The following is a 16365-nucleotide window of genomic DNA, read 5'->3' as shown; positions in this document are numbered from 1 at the left end:
TTCTCCAGCACGGAGGCGAGCGTCCTTCTGTCTCGCGCTTCAGGCTGTTTACTGCAGTCAGCTCTTCTTTATCATCAGACCGTTCTTCCGTCGTCAGCAGCCTGTTGTTCTTTCCTGTCCTGAAACCTTCCATACATACTTTCTGCTTTCCTCCAGGCAGAGTCCAAGGGCATGATATTGAACACATCCAAGTGCCAGGTTCTACACATTACCACAACAACCCCAGGCATTGCTACAGGCTGGGGTCAGACTAGCTGGAGAGGAACCAGGCTGAAAGGGACCTGAGGGTGCTGGTTGACACCAGCTGAACATGAGCCAGCAGTGGCCAAGAAGGCCAAATACATCCTGGCCTGCATCAGGAACAGTGTGGCCAGCAGGAGCAGGGAGGTCATTCTGCCCTGTGCTCAGCACTGGTCAGGCCACACCTTGAGTTCTGGGTCCAGTTCCTGGGCCCCTCAGTTTAGGAAAGATGTTGAGATGCTGGAAGGTGTCCAGAGAAGGGCAACAAAGCTGGGGAGGGGTCTGGAGCATAGCCCTGTGAGGCAAGGCTGAGGGAGCTGGGGTTGCTTAGCCTGGAGAAGAGGAGGCTCAGGGGAGACCTTCTTGCTCTCTACAACTACCTGAGGGCAGATTGTAGCCAGGTAGGGTTTGGTCTGTTCACCCAGGCACCCAGTACCAGAACAAGAGGACACAGTCTCAGGCTGTGCCAGGGAAGGTTTAAGCTAGAGGTGAGGACAAAGTTCATCCCAGAAAGAGGAACTGGCCATTGGAATGTGCTGCCCAGGGAGGTGGTGGAGTCCCCATCCCTGGAGGTGTTCCAAAAAAGAACTGGATGTGGCACCTGGAGCCACGGTTTAATTGTGAGGAGGGGATAGGGATGCAGACATAGGAGGGAATTGATGAGATCTGAGGTCTCTTCAAACCTGGTTGATTATGTGAGACTGGGAGGTACTAGGAGGAACTGGGGGTTACTGGGAAGTACTAGAAGGTACTGGGAGCCTGTGGAAGGACTCTGGGGGTGGAGAGTTACTGGGGGGGAGTGAGGGGGCACTGGAGAACTATAAGGGTTAACTGGGAGGTACTGGGAAGGGCTCTGAATGGCACTGGGAAAAACTCAGAGACTGTGGAGAGACTTTGGGGCAGTCTGCAGGGGGTGAAGGGGTCACTGGGGGTTATGGGGAGATACTCACAGTGCTCCCAGTGCTCTCCCAGTTGTCTCCCAGTTCCTCCCAGTGCTCCCAGTTAGGTTCCTGATCCTTCCAGTTGTATCCCAGGGCTCCAGAACTGACTCCAGGTGCTGCAGGTATGGCTCCCAGTCCCTCCCAGTCCCTCCCAGTGCCTCTCAGCCCCTGCCAGCCTCCTCCCAGACTGGGAAAGGACTGGGAGGCACTGGGAGGGGCTCAGGACAGTAGTGGGGAGGTACTGGGAGACTGTGGAAGAACTCTGGGGGGGAATTGGGGATGCTCAGTGGGGTACAGAGGGTCACTGGGAGGCTGTGGAAGGACTTCCTCGGTGGAACTGGGAGGGCTCAGGGGGGCACTGGGGGTTACTGGAAGGTACTGGGAGGTAGTGGGGAGTACTGGGAGGCTGTGAAAGGACTCTGGGAGGGGAGGGTTACTGTGGGGGGAGTGAGGGGGCACTGGGGAAGTCTAAGGGTTAACTGGGAGGTACTGGGAAGGGCTCTGAATGGCACTGGGAAGAACTCAGACTGTGGAAAGACTTTGGGGCGGTCTGGAGGGGCTCAGGGGGGCACTGGGGGTCATGGGGAGATACTCCCAGTGCTCTCCCAGTTGTCTCCCAGTTCCTCCCAGGGACCCCTAGTGCTCCCAGTTGGGTTCCCGCTGCTTCCAGTTGTGTCCCAGGGCTCCAGCAATGCCTCCACCTGGTCCAGGTATGCCTCCCAGTGCCTCCTGGTCCCTACTGGTCTCCTCCCATACTGGGATAGGACTAGAAGGGATTGGGAGGTACTGGGAGGGACAGGAATAAACAGGGAGGGACTGGAAGGGAGTGGGACAGTGTGGGAGGGGACGTGGAGGGACAGGGAGGGTACATAGTGGGAATGGACTGGGAGGGACTGGCAGGGACTGGGAGGGGACTTTCACAGCTGTCTCCCACTTTTGTCCCAGTTGGGTTCCTGCTGCTTCCAGTTGTCTCCCAGGGCTCCAGGTCTGACTCCAGGTGCTGCAGGTATGGCTCCCAGACTCTCCCAGAAACTTCCAGCCCCTACCAGTCTCCTCCCAGACTGGGAAAGGTGTAGGAGAAAATGGGATGGACTGGGAGGCTGTAAAGGGCTGTGGGAGGGAAATGGGGGGCTGAGGGGGGTACTGGGAATTCCTGGGTCACGCTCCCAGTGCTCCCAGTTGTTTCCCAGTTGTCTCCCAGTGGGGATGCTACTGCTTCCAATTGTCCACCAGGGCTCTTGCCAGGTAGTGCAGGTAGAACTGGGAGGGGACTGGAAAGGGATGGGGAAGGGACTGGTTGGGGACTGTGAAGGGACTGGGATGGAATGGGAGGAACTGGGAGGGGCTGGGATGGACTAGGGGGGCACTGGGAAGAGACTGGGATGGGAGTGGGGAAGGACAGGGAGGAACTGGGTGTACTGGGATGGGAATGGGAGGGAACTGGGAGAGACTGGGAAGGACTGGGAGTGCACTGCGACGGGACTGGGAGGGGAGTGGGGAGCCAGTGGGAGGGGATTGGGAGGGAACTAAGAAGGGAATGGGAAGGGAAAAGAGTTGGAAGGGACTGGGATAGAGTGGGATGGATCAGGGAGGGAATTGGAAAGGGCTCAGGACAGTACTGTGAAGGACAGGGAGGCTGTTAAGGGCTCTGGGGGGGCACTGGGAGGTACTGGGAGGCTGTGAAAAGATCTGGGGGGGGAGGGTTACTGGGGGGAGTGAGGGGGCGCTGGAGAACTATAAGGGTTAACTGGGAGGTACTGGGAAGGGCTCTGAATGGCACTGGGAAGAACTCAGAGACTGTGGAATGACTCTGGAGGGGGTCTGGAGGAGCTCGGGGGCACTGGGGGTCATGAGGAGATACTCACAGTGCTCCCAGTGCTCTCCCAGTTCCTCCCAGTGCTCCCAGTTGAGTTCCTGCTGCTTCCAGTTGTCTCCCAGGGCTCCAGAACTGACTCCAGGTGCTGCAGGTATGGCTCCCAGTCCTTCCCAGTGCCTCTCAGCCCCTGCCAGCTTCCTCCCAGACTGGGAAAGGACTGGGAGGCACTGGGAGGGTCTCAGGACAGTACTGGGAAGGACTGGGAGGCTGTGGAAGGATCTGGGGCAGGGAGGGTTACTGGGGGAGAGTGAGGGGGCACTGGGAAAATTCTAAGGGTCAACTGGGAGGTACTGGGAAGGGCTCTGAATGGCACTGGGAAGAACTCAGAGACTCTGGAAAGACTTTGGGGAGGTCTGGAGGGGCTGAGGGGGGCACTGGGGGTTATGTGGAGATACTCACAGTGCTCACAGTGCTCTCCCAGTTGTCTCCCAGTTGTTCCCAGTGCTCCCAGTTGAGTTCCTGCTGCTTCCAGTTGTCTCCCAGGGCTCCAGCAATGCCTCCAGCTGGTCCAGGTATGTCTCCCAGTGCCTCCTGGTCCCTACTGGTCTCCTCCCATACTGGGATAGGATTAGAAGGGATTGGGAGGTACTGGGAGGGACAGGAATAAACAGGGAGGGACTGGGAGGGGACTGGGAAGGGAGTGGGACAGTATGGTAGGGGACTTGGAGGGACAGGGAGGGGACATAGTGGGAATGGACTGGGAGGGACTGGCAGGGACTGGGATGGAGTGGGATGGGACAGTAAGGGGATTGGGAAGGGACAGGGAAGGGACAGGGAGGGGATTGGGATGGGACTGAGTGAACTGGGAAGGGAATGAAAGGGACTGGGATGGACTGTTAGGGGCTTGGGTGGACTGGGATTGACAGGGAGGGCAGTGGTAGGGAATGGGAGGGATGGGAGGGGACTGGGAAGGAACTGGGAAGGGCCTGGGTCAAACTGGAAGGGGACTTGGAGGGAACTGGGAGGACCTGAGTGAAATTGGAGGGGACTGGGAGGGAGTGGGAGGAAACTGGGAGGGAATTGGTAGGGAACAGTGAAGGGACTAGGAGGGCACTGGAAGGGTAATGGAAAGGGAGTGGGAAAGGACAAGGAGGAACTGGGTGTAGTGGAATGGGAATGGGAGGGAACTGGGAGAGAATGGGAAGGACTGGGAGTGCACTGCGATGGGACTGGCTGGCCACGCCCCCTCCCAAATAAGGGAGGGAGAGTGAAACGGAGGAGGGCGGCTGGCCACACCCACAAAGGGAGGGCAGTGAAGAAGCGAGGTGGGGGGCTGGCCACGCCCCCCCCCAAATAAGGGAGGGAGGGAGTGAAGTGGAGGCGGGTGGCTGGCCATGCCCCCTCCCCCCACCAAGCTAAAAGGGGGAGGGAGCTTCTGGCGCGGTGCGGCCAATAGGAGGGAGGGGAAAGCGCAAAGGCGGGAAAGGGGTTAGGGGTGCGCGGCAAAAGGGGAGGGGAGGGCGGGAAAGGAATAAGGAAGGGGAAGGGAGGGGAGAGGAAGAGAGGGGGGACCAGTATGTACCAGTATGTACCAGTATGGAGCCAGGGCTAGACCAGTCTGGACCGGTTTGGACCAGTCTGGACTGGTTTGGACCAGTTTGGACCAGTCTGGACCAGTTTGGACCAGTCTGGACCAGTTTGGACCAGTCTGGACCGGTCTGGACCGTTTTGGACCAGTTTGGAACAGTATGGATCAGTTTGGACCAGTGTAGACTGGTTTGGACCGGTTTGGACCAGTCTGGAGTGTTTTGGACCGGTTTGGACCAGTCTGGACCAGTTTCAAGCGGTTTCAACCGGTCCGGACCGGTTTGGACCGGTTTGGACCGGTCTGGACCGGCTTGGACCGGTTTGGACCGGTCTGGACCGGCTTGGACCGGTCTGGACTGGTTTGGACCGGTCTGGACCGGCTTGGACCGGTTTGGACCGGTCTGGACCGGCTTGGACCGGCTTGGACCGGTTTGGACCGGCTTGGACCAGCTTGGACCGGTCTGGACCGGTCTGGACCGGCTTGGACCGGCTTGGACCGGTCTGGACCGGTTTGTTCCGGTTTGGACCGGTTTGGACCGGTCTGGACCGGTTTGGACCGGTTTGGACCGGTCTGGACCGGTCTGGACCGGCTTGGACCGGTCTGGACCGGTTTGGACCGGCTTGGACCGGTCTGGACCGGCTTGGACCGGTCTGGACCGGTTTGGACCGGTTTGGACCGGTCTAGACCGGTCTGGACCGGCTTGGACCGGTTTGGACCGGTCTGGACCGGTCTGGACCGGCTTGGACCGGTCTGGACCGGCTTGGACCGGTTTGGACCGGTCTGGACCGGCTTGGACCAGTCTGGACCGGCTTAGACCGGTTTGGACCGGTCTGGACCGGTCTGGACCAGCTTGGACCGGTTTGGACCGGTCTGGACCGGCTTGGACCGGTCTGGACCGGTTTGGACTGGTTTGGACCAGTCTGGACGAGTCTGGACCAGTATCGAGCTTGGGTGGCCACTAATGAGCTACGGTGGCCACTAATGACCCCCCCCAGCCTCTCCCTCCCTCCCCTCCTCCTCCTCTCCCCTCCCATTCTCCCTTTCCCGCGCTCCCCGTGGCCCACGTGGCGCAGCCGGCCCCACTCCACTCTCTGACATCACCGCGCGGGGCAGCCCTGGTGCCCTCCTCCCCCCTCCCGCCTGGGCGCTCCGCCCCCTTGCTCTGACGTAATCAGCAGCCATCGCCTCTCTGCCCCAGCTGCTCAGGCCACGCCCCCCGTGACATAGTCTGCGCTATTCCCCGCCCCCCCATAGCCATCCTGCTGCCCTCCTCCAGCCCCGCCCCCTCCTATAGCCATCCAATTGTCGCCCTCCAGCCCCGCCTCCAGTCCTCCAGTCCCACCTCCTGCAACCTCCCTCAGCCCTTTCCCCGCCCCCTCCATAGCCATCCTATTTCACTCAAACCCCGCCCCCTTGTGATGCAGATGCCCTCTCGTTCCCGCCCCCTCCCTTAGCCATTCTATTGCCGCCCTCTAGCCCCGCCTCCAGTCCTCCAGCCCCGCCCCCCATAGCCATCCAATTGCCTTCCTCAAGCCCCGCCTCCAGTGACGTAACCTGCACGGTCTTCCCCGCTCCCCCTCCCCTCTAGCTCCCTTCCCACCCTTTCCCTTTCCTATCCCCTCACAGTGCCGCCGCCGCTTTCTCTGCTCCCCGCCCCTCCTTTGCGCGGCCCCTAATCACGTGACGATCGCTGGGCGAATCTCGGTGCTGCGGGGTTCACCCTGGGATCGCTGGGCGAGTCTGGGGGCATTGGGGTCAGCCTGCAAGAGCTGGGAGAGACAGGAGAACAGCTCGTGAACTGGGAGCAGACTGCTCCCGACCGCGGCAAATCGACACCCACCCCCCCTCGCTGCTGGTGTTTCTTGCCCCCCCCCCTCGCTGCTGCCCACCCCCAGACCCGTGGCAGAGTCCTGCAGCAGGGACAAAACAACTCCAGAGAGCAGCAGAGTCTACACTGAGCTGATGCGGAGCGGAGAAAGCAGAGGGGACGATAGTTACGCTGGCTAGGTCGGAGCCGAGAAGGCGAGGGCGGCGCCATCTTGGGAAGGGCAGGCGCTGTCACGGAGAGGGCAACGCCATCTTGGGAAGGGCAGGCGCTGTCACGGGGAGAGCGGTGCCGTCTTGGGAAGGGCAGGCGCTCTCACGGGGAGAGCGGTGCCGTCTTGGTACCCTCACTTCCGTCTACATGCCCCCAGACCTCCTTTCTCACCCTCTAAGGCCCTTGAGGTGCTCGCAGCTCGCCTTGAGATGCCGGGGGAGATGTGGCTGGGGGGTCCTGGGACTGCAGGACACCCAATACCGGAGTGAGACCACCCCAATCCTGCGGGACCCCAAACCCTGGAACCCCCCAGAGACCTCTAACACAACACCACCACTCCCCGCCCCCTCAGCTGCTTCAGGACCCTCCAGAGACCCCCCCGGAGACCCTCCAGAGGCCGCCAGACACCTCTCGATGCCCACAAAGCCCCTCTAGACGCCCCAGAATACCTCTCTGCGCCTCCCTTCAGAGGCCACTCACACCCTTGGCAGCAGGCGACAGCAAGCAGTACCTGGCCGTGCCCACAAGGTGGGAGCAGTGAGCAGAAGAGTCAGGGGCGCTAGGGACACCGAGACTCCAGCAATGCCACACAGCAACCCACACGCTGTGGGGACCTGACACAGAGACCCCGAAACCACACTGAGGCACAGACCCCCCCACTCCTCCGTGACCCTCCAGACATGACCCAGGAGCCCCTCCAGAGGTCCCCAGACACCTCTAGATGCTCCCAGAACCCTTCACATGCCCCCAAATTCCCCTTTCATACCCCCAAGCCCACTTCAGATGACAGCAGACCCTCCTTAACAGGCCCCCAACGCTCAGCAGGTCCGGTGCTGCTGTGCCTCGGGAGCAGATCAGCTGGTCTCCCTGCAGAGCTTTTTCCAGTCAATGAAAAAACAGCACACCACACACACACATGAAAGACAATCCACTGTTTTAATTGAGAGACAGTTGCTATTTCTGTTTCAAACCACACCCCACACCCCCCCGTGGCTCTGCTCAGGATGTGCTTTTCTCCTCTAGAAGCCTTTCTACAGAACAGAGTGGGGGCACGTCAAGGCCTTTCTGCACACAAATCACTGCCCTTCTGCAATCTCTCAATAAGCAGCACCGCTGTTCCTCGGCTGGAACACCTCACACTCACTCTTACACTTTCCCGGGGCTTTCCCTCCCCTCCAAGAACGTCCTGGCATTTCAAACATTTGGCATTTCAGGTCTGCAAGCAGCCTTTGTGGGAGGCTGCCCTCACCCCTCCCTCACTGCTCCTCTGCTGTATCCTCGCCCACCCCCCTGTGGCATCACAGAAGGAAAGACAGCCGAGCGGCTACGCTCCTGTTCTTTTTATCACCCCGAGCCGGGGACAGCCTTCTGGGCAAGGTTTGCAGCTTCAGCACACAGCTGAGCTTTGCTCTCACCCATTAAACCCTTTGGTGGTTTCAGCTTCCCGAGGATGTGTCGGCACAAGTCCTTGTCGGGGCACCGCAAACAGGGAGAGACAAAGCTCCGAGATCCAGGAAGAGGACGGCTGAGCAGACACTTCTAAAGAGAGAAACTTCATCAGCTGAACCTCACACTTCTCCCAGCTTTGCAACAGCAAAGAACTTTGTGAACAACACAGTGGTGCTCCTAAGGAGGTCACCAGCTTGCAAGTTACAGGAGAAATAAAAACCTTTTTATTACAGAAGCACTGGCAAAAATTTACGGACAGGAACAGCAGACGAGGAAATTCTGCAATTGAGCTAACGATAGACATCGGGCCTAGGATCTGGCTACCCTGACAAAGGATGCCAACAGGACAGAGTGAGGCCTCAGCAGCACTCCCAAAAAGCCCCACAGAGAGCCACAGGCTCTGGCCCGTGCCCCACCTACGGGCCGGCCCTCCTGGCAGCAGCGCAACACCACCTCTTCAGGAGCCCAGGGACTGACCTCAGCCCCCTAAGGGCCAGGCAAGGTTGGTTCCTGTTAGCTGCCTAAAGCAGCCTCCCCAGCCCTGCTTACAGGGACCTTGGGCTGCTGCTGGGGACAGAAGGGGGATGGAGGGCTCCACAACTCGTCACACAGACCCCGAGTACAGGGCTGTTAAGCTGACAGGGTGCCAAGGGAACAGGCTGCCATGAAGGCAGAGACCCAGGCCCTGAACTACAGGGTGGGTCACCTTGCCGCAGCAACACGACCCAGCGGCTTCGCTGTGTCCGACGAATAAAAGGAGGAAGTTCCACAGGAACAGAAGGGAAAACCTTTTCACTGTGTGTGCCAGAGCCCTGGAGCAGGCTGCCCAGAGAGTTAGTGGAGTCTCTGGAGACATTCAAAACCTGCCCCAGGTGATCCTGCACTGGCACAGGGGTTGGACCGGATGCTATTTTGGGGTCCCTTCCAACCCCTAACACTCAGTGATTCTGTGATTAGCTATGCTGGTGACAGAGTCTCACTGAGTGCTCTTTAAAATGTTTTTCTTTTCTTTCAGCCTAGGAGTTTCATATTTAAATAGACCTTCTGCTCTGTCTTCCCCCTTCCTTCTTCCATCTTGCGTCTAAAAACTAGGAGAGCTTGATGAGGTGTATCCTGGGCGTCCCAACGTAACACATCTCAATTGCATACATGGATTTTGTAATCTTTTGCCCCATTGCTTGCACAGGGTGGATTAAGTTCATTACTTAGAGCTTGTCAGGACAGCTGTTGAAGTGTCCTGTGCAATGCAGGAGGAGTTGAATCCCATAGGAAACCACATTACTGTGCTTTGTCAGCCTGGTTATGGTCAGAAACCTCCTTCATTTTTTTTTCTCTTAAACAGATATATCACATGAGTCCCCAGAATTAATTTGCCTCTGCTCATAATTATTTCTTTAAAACTGTCTTAGAAGTGTCACTGTCCTTCCCTCTCCCTCTCTCTAGATACTGGCCTCCTGAGCCCATGGCAGACTTGCACAGAGCTACTGCGAGCACCACTCTGCACGGCCTCTGGGGGGCTTTCAAGCACAGGCACCCCTGGAGAATCCAAACCTAACCTTGCAGCTGGCCTTAGAGCTCCTCTTTGGAAAACTGTCGCTGCCAGGGCCCACAAACCCAACATCCTCTGTCAGCAACCTGGATGTAAGAGCTGAAAAGTGTCAACAGAAATTGTACTTGGACAGCTCAGGAAGATCCTTCAATGAAAGAGCTGGCTCCTCCTGAAGGGCAAGTATGAATGGAGCTCTCAAAGTACCACACTTCAGAGCCTCCTGCTTGCTAGCACTAAGACAATTGTTCATGTAGAACGACTGGCCACTCACTTCAACAAACCCCACAGAACTGGCTCCTATCAACTCTCCAGAAGACACTGCTGCACTAGCTTGGCTGCCTGACCGGCTCAGTTCAGGTGGCTTAGGGTCTCACAGAGGGTACCACAAGAACTGAGGGGACTGCAGTCTTTGCAGCTTCAGCTTTCCTTCTCTGCTACTTCTTTTTTCAGATGGATTTTTTTTCAAAGGGACTGCTGGACAGCAGAACAGGATGGATGGCCGGGCCCCAAGAGCGGTGGGGAACAGAGTTAAACCCAGCCGGTGGCCGGCCGGGCACAAGTGGTGTTCCCCAGGACACCCCTTGTGAGAGAGTGAGTCCAGAGAAGGGCCACAAAGCTGGTGAGGGGTCTGGATAACAAGTCTTATGAGGAGTGGCTGAAGGAACTGGGACTGTTTAATCTGCAGAAGAGGAAGCTGAGGGAATTATGGTGTGGTCTGGCTTCAGCTCTCAACTACTTCCACGTTGAGCAAGGACAGCTTGTACTCACAGAAGGCACTGGCTGCTTGGGTCCAAGGTTCCTGTAGAGCTCAGGTCTCTGAGACTTCTGAACAGCTGTGCTTAGCCCAAAATCAGACAGTTTCACATCACCCTGGGAAAAAAAAAAAATCCAAGAAAAGAATTCAGAAAGATTGTGCTTGAGCAAAAGAAAAGGTTTAACCGCCGCACAGCCTCCTGAGCCCATGGCAGGCTTGCAGAGCTACTGTGAGCACCACTCTGCGCGGCCTCTGGGGGGTTTCAAGCACAGGCACTCCAGGAGACTGCAGGCACTCCACAGAGACTCCAAAACCTCACTGAGAACCCCCCAACTCCTTCAGGACCCCCACAGATTCCCCAACTTAGATGCCCACAAAACCCCTTTGGAGGCACCCAAACCCCCCATCTGATACGCCCAGCTCCGTTTTAGGTACCCCCAGACGCTTCTAATGTCCCCAGACCCGCTGGTGGACCAGCCCAGAACCCCCTGACACTATCCCAGACCCTTTCAGGGGGCTCCACACCCCTTCTAGATGCCCACAAATCCCCTTCACACGCCAAAAGAAACCTTTACCTGCCTCCAAACCCCATTTGGGGCCCACTCAGACCCCTTAGCAGCGGGTGGCAGCAACCAAGTCTGTTGCTCTCACCAATTAAACCCTTTGGTGCTCTCAGCTCTCTGACCCTGTGTCAGTGCAAGTCCTTGTCAGCCGGTACCTTTGTCCTGATCCAGGCGGAGAGAGAACTGCCAGGAACACAGCTTCGCCGCTCCGCTTGCGGCACGCCTGCTGCCGAGGGCAGCCTCGTCCGCAGCCTGCCCGAGAGGAACACGGCCCCCGGGGCCGGGGGACAAACAAAAGCCTTCCACAAAGGAAACAAGGGAAGTCTCTTGGCCACTCTTCACGTGCCGAGTGCGATTGTCATGTGGAACACACCGCGGCATCTGGAATGAGTTTAAGTCCAGGTCTATGGCAGCACAGAGGTTCCTGGAATATCCCGGTACATCGATCCACAGGAGGTTGTCTTTCGGTCCCCAGTCTGATGCTTTGCAGCACAGCCATCACATCATTTCTCTCGAGTGCTTTGAACTGACAATTCATACAGGAGAATAAACCCAAACAGGAGTAAGCAGCTTGGAAAAGAACTTTGATCATCACCGGGCCCAGCAAGAGGACACAGTCTCAGGCTGCACCAGGGGAGGTTTAGGCTAGAGGTTAGGAAGAGGTTCTGCACAGAGAGAGTGATGGCCCATTGGAATGGGCTGCCCAGGGAGGTGGTGGAGTCACCATCTTTGGAGGTGTTCAGGAGGAGACTGGATAGGGTGCTTGGTTGCACGGTTTAGTTGATTAGGTGGTGTTGGATGATAGGTTGGACACGATGATCTTGAAGGTCTCTTCCAACTCGGTCTGGTCTATTCTTTTCTATTCCGTTCCATTCCATACCATTCCATTCCAACACCATCTAATCAACTAAACCATGGCACTGAGTGCCTCATCCAGTCTCTTTCTAAACACTTCCAGTGATGGTGACTCCCTGGGCACCACCTCACTGAGCAGCACATTCCAAAGGCCAATCTCTCTTTCAACCTGCTCTATTCTATTCTATGAAGACCTTCTTCCTAACATCCAGCCTAAACCTCCCCTGGCACAGCTTGAGACTGTGTCCTCTTGCTCTGGTGCTGCTTGCCTGGGAGAAGAGACCAACCCCCACCTGGCTACAACCAGAACTGAGGGGACTGCAGTCTTTGCAGCTTCAGCTTTCCTTCTCTGCTACTTCTTTTTTCAGATGGATTTTTTTTCAAAGGGACTGCTGGACAGCAGAACAGGATGGATGGCCGGGCCCCAAGAGCGGTGGGGAACAGAGTTAAACCCAGCCGGTGGCCGGCCGGGCACAAGTGGTGTTCCCCAGGACACCCCTTGTGAGAGAGTGAGTCCAGAGAAGGGCCACAAAGCTGGTGAGGGGTCTGGATAACAAGTCTTATGAGGAGTGGCTGAGGGAACTGGGACTGTTTAATCTGCAGAAGAGGAAGCTGAGGGAATTATGGTGTGGTCTGGCTTCAGCTCTCAACTACTTCCACGTTGAGCAAGGACAGCTTGTACTCACAGAAGGCACTGGCTGCTTGGGTTCAAGGTTCCTGCAGAGCTCAGGCTATCTCTCTTCATTAGTGAGGTCGTCCTGTCACCTAGGCAGAGAGATGAAAATGCAGCTATGAAATTAGACCACTGGAATCGTGAGAGTCGTTCTGTGTGCGACTCCAGGAGAATCCAAACCTAACCTTGGAGCTGCCCTGAAGAGCTCCTCTTTGGAAAGCTCTCGCTGCCGGGCCCCACAAACCCCACACCCTCTGTCAGCAAACCGGATGTACGAGCTGAAGGGTGTCGACAGAAACTGTACATGGACAGCTCAGGAAGATCCTGCCAGTCCCAGCACACCAGACCTGGAATGATCAAAGAAAGTCCGTTAACATCTCTCTGTGTGTCTGCTCATAGCTTGACGAGAACCCCCCAACTCCTTCAGGACCCCCCCAGATTCCCCAACTTAGATGCCCACAAAACCCCTTTGGAGGCACCCAAACCCCCCATCTCATACGCCCAGCTCCGTTTTAGGTACCCCCAGACGCTTCTAATGTCCCCAGACCCGCTGGTAGACCAGCCCAGAACCCCCTGACACTATCCCAGACCCTTTCAGGGGGCTCCACACCCCTTCTAGATGCCCACAAAACCCCTTCACACGCCAAAAGAAACCTTTACCTGCCTCCAAACCCCATTTGGGGGCCACTCAGACCCCTTAGCAGCGGGTGGCAGCAACCAAGTCTGTTGCTCTCACCAATGAAACCAGGATGTTAGGAAGAAGGTCTTCATAGAATAGAATAGAGCAGGTTGAAAGAGAGATTGGCCTTTGGAATGTGCTGCCCAGGGAGGTGGTGGAGTCACCATCACTGGGAGTGTTTAGAAAGAGACTGGATGAGGCACTCAGTGCCATGGTTTAGTTGATTGGAATGGGATGGAATGGACCGGACCAGGTTGGAAGAGACCTTCAAGATCATCGTGTCCAAGCTATCATCCAACACCACCTAATCAACTAAACCATGCAACCAAGCACCCTATCCAGTCTCCTCCTGAACACCTCCAAAGATGGTGACTCCACCACCTCCCTGGGCAGCCCATTCCAATGGGCAATCACTCTCTCTGTGCAGAACCTCTTCCTAACCTCTAGCCTAAACCTCCCCTGGCACAGCTTGAGACTGTGTCCTCTTGTTCTGGTGCTGCTTGCCTGGAAGAAGAGACCAACCCCCACCTGGCTACAACCTCCCTTCAGGGAGTCGTAGAAAGCAAGAAGGTCTCCCCTGAGCCTCCTCTTCTCCAGGCTAAGCAACCCCAGCTCCCTCAGCCTCTCCTCACAGGCCTGTGCTCCAAACCCCTCCCCAGCTTTGTTGCCCTTCTCCGGACACCTTCCAGCAACTCAACGTCTTGCTTAAACGGAGGGGCCCAGAACTGGACACGGGACTCAAGGTGTGCCCTAACCAGTGCCAAGTGCAGGGGCAGAATGACCTCCCTGCTCCTGCTGGCCACTCTGATCCTGATATTGGCCAGGTTGCCAGTGGCCTTCTTGGCCACCCGTGCACGCTGCTGGTCACGACCAGAAGACAGGGATCGGAAGAGTCTTTGGCCAAGCTGTAAGCCTCTTCCTAACATCCAGCCTAAACCTCCCCTGGCACAGCTTGAGACTGTGTCCTCTTGTTCTGGTGCTGCTTGCCTGGGAGAAGAGACCAACCCCCACCCGGCTACAACCAGAACTGAGGGGACTGCAATCTTTGCAGCTTCAGCTTTCCTTCTCTGCTACTTCTTTTTTCAGATGGATTTTTTTTCCATAGCGACCACCGGGACGCTGCCCCCCTGGCGCGAGCAGAGCCGGGCTAGGGCGCAGGCGCCGGATCCATAGCGACCACCGGGACGCTGCCCCTCTGGCGCCAGCAGAGCCGGGCTAGGGCGCAGGCGCCGGATCCATAGCGACACTCGAGTCAAGCTCTCCGCTCTCCGCTCTTCCCTTAAGAATTTTCGAGCATTCGGCGCAGTTAGGCTGCAGAAATTAGCTCCCACGGGGCGGCACACGCCGCGGCACGGCTGCACTGCGGCCATTACACACAGGGTTGAGCACTGAGCTCCCACGGGGCGCTATACGCCGCGGTACGGCTGCACTGCCGGCCATTACACACCGGGTGGCAGCATTGAGCTCCCCCGGGGCGGCACACGCCGCGGCACGGCTGCACTGCCGGCCATTACACACCGGGTGGCAGCATTGAGCTCCCACGGGGCCTCTGGGTACGGTTGAGGCAGCAGCCGCCACCCCCGCAGAGCCCCACCGGTCAAGCCCGGACACGCCCCCCCCCCCCCCCCCCCCAAAAGCCCCGCGCTGCCCCGCCGGTGGCCACCCCCCCAAGCCCCGCGCACCTCCAGCGGCTGCTATAGAGAAACCCCACAAAGCAGCAGAGACTGGCACTGACCTGGGACACAGCAGAAGAGCTGCAACCTCTACCAGCCACAACCCTGAAAGCATCTGGCGCCATGTTGTTGAGGGCGGTGCCATGCTGGGGGGTGGGGTTCAGGCTGGGGGGCGGTGACACGCTGGAGGGGGGGTGGTGACACGCTGGGCGGGGGCGGTGCCACGCTGGGGGGGCGGTGCCACGCGGGGGGGGGCGGTGACACGCTGGAGGGGGGCGGTGACACGCTGGAGGGGGGCGGTGACACGCTGGAGGGGGGCGGTGACACGCTGGAGGGGGGCGGTGACACGCTGGAGGGGGGCGGTGACACGCTGGAGGGGGGCGGTGACACGCTGGAGGGGGGCGGTGACACGCTGGAGGGGGGCGGTGACACGCTGGGGGGGCGGTGACACGCTGGAGGGGGGCGGTGACACGCTGGGGGGGCGGTGACACGCTGGGAGGGGCGGTGACACGCTGGGGGGGGCGGTGCCACGCTGGGGGAGGCGGTGACACGCTGGAGGGGGGCGGTGCCACGCTGGGGGGGCGGTGACACGCTGCGGGGGGCGGTGACACGCTGGGGGAGGCGGTGCCACGCTGGAGGGGGGCGGTGACACGCTGAGGGGGCGGTGCCACGCTGGGGGGGCGGTGCCACGCCGGGGGGGGGCGGTGACACGCTGGAGGGGGGCGGTGACACGCTGGGGGGGCGGTGACACGCTGGGAGGGGCGGTGACACGCTGGGGGGGCGGTGCCACGCTGGGGGAGGCGGTGACACGCTGGAGGGGGGCGGTGACACGCTGGAGGGGGGCGGTGACACGCTGGGGGAGGCGGTGCCACGCCGGGGGGGGCGGTGCCTGCGTTGTCACCTCACTCTCAGCTTTCCATTGGGTTTTATTCCCCTCCAAGACAACACGTTGAGTTCTGAGCAGCTGAGGAGCCCTGGGGAACACCTGTACAGAAATGTTCCTCCAAGAGCTGTCAGAAAAACGTTCGTTCCGCCAGCAGGCAGCTCTGGCTTCAGAGCAAAAGCCTTCTGTGATCATTCTGTTTAGCTCAGCACCAGCTGCAGCCGTCGGTATTACCAAACTACACAGTAATGGCCTCCTCCCGGTGCCCTCCCGGTCCCAACAGTTTCCCCCCACCAAAGGACTGGCAGAGAACTGGAAGCGACTGGGAAGCAGATCCGGGCTAGGGCGCAGGCGCCGGATCCATAGCGACGCTCGAGTCAAGCTCTCCGCTCTCCCCCTAAGAATTTTCGAGCATTCAGCGCAGTTAGGCTGCAGAAATTAGCTCCCCCGGGGCGGCACACGCCGCGGCACGGCTGCACTGCCGGCCAGTACACACCGGGTGGCAGCATTGAGCTCCCCCGGGGCGACACACGCCACGGCACGGCTGCACTGCCGGCCGTTACACACCGGGTGGCAGCACTGAGCACCTCCCTGGGCGTGGGCAGCAGCCGGGCCCCCACGTGGGTTTTATTTTCCAATGCTAAAAGCCTTTTAGAAGCAGAGA

At 58.6% G+C, this 16365-nt stretch overlaps 1 long non-coding RNA gene across 5 annotated transcripts; it reads right to left on the bottom strand.

Moving 5' to 3' along the window:
* Positions 1-6207: 6207 nt before the first annotated feature.
* On the bottom strand, positions 6208-14960 carry LOC137443292 (uncharacterized). Of its 5 annotated transcripts, none has more exons than XR_010987850.1 (7): positions 12652-12877; positions 12480-12558; positions 11094-11464; positions 10390-10491; positions 6795-8162; positions 6584-6681; positions 6208-6354 (listed from the first exon to the last, which is right to left on the bottom strand). It is a non-coding gene; the product is annotated as an uncharacterized lncRNA (long non-coding RNA). The 5 variants fall into 5 exon arrangements; XR_010987849.1 differs by having other exon boundaries at positions 6584-6866; positions 7390-8162; XR_010987852.1 differs by having other exon boundaries at positions 6584-6722; positions 7390-8162.
* Between the last annotated feature and the right edge of the window lie 1405 nt (positions 14961-16365).

The sequence above is a fragment of the Melanerpes formicivorus genome, unplaced genomic scaffold (assembly GCF_026170545.1).
Source record: "Melanerpes formicivorus ecotype bairdi unplaced genomic scaffold, bMelFor1.0.p_v2 SCAF_8, whole genome shotgun sequence".
Lineage (NCBI taxonomy): Eukaryota > Metazoa > Chordata > Aves > Piciformes > Picidae > Melanerpes > Melanerpes formicivorus.
This window is presented reverse-complemented; position numbering and strand designations above follow the sequence as displayed.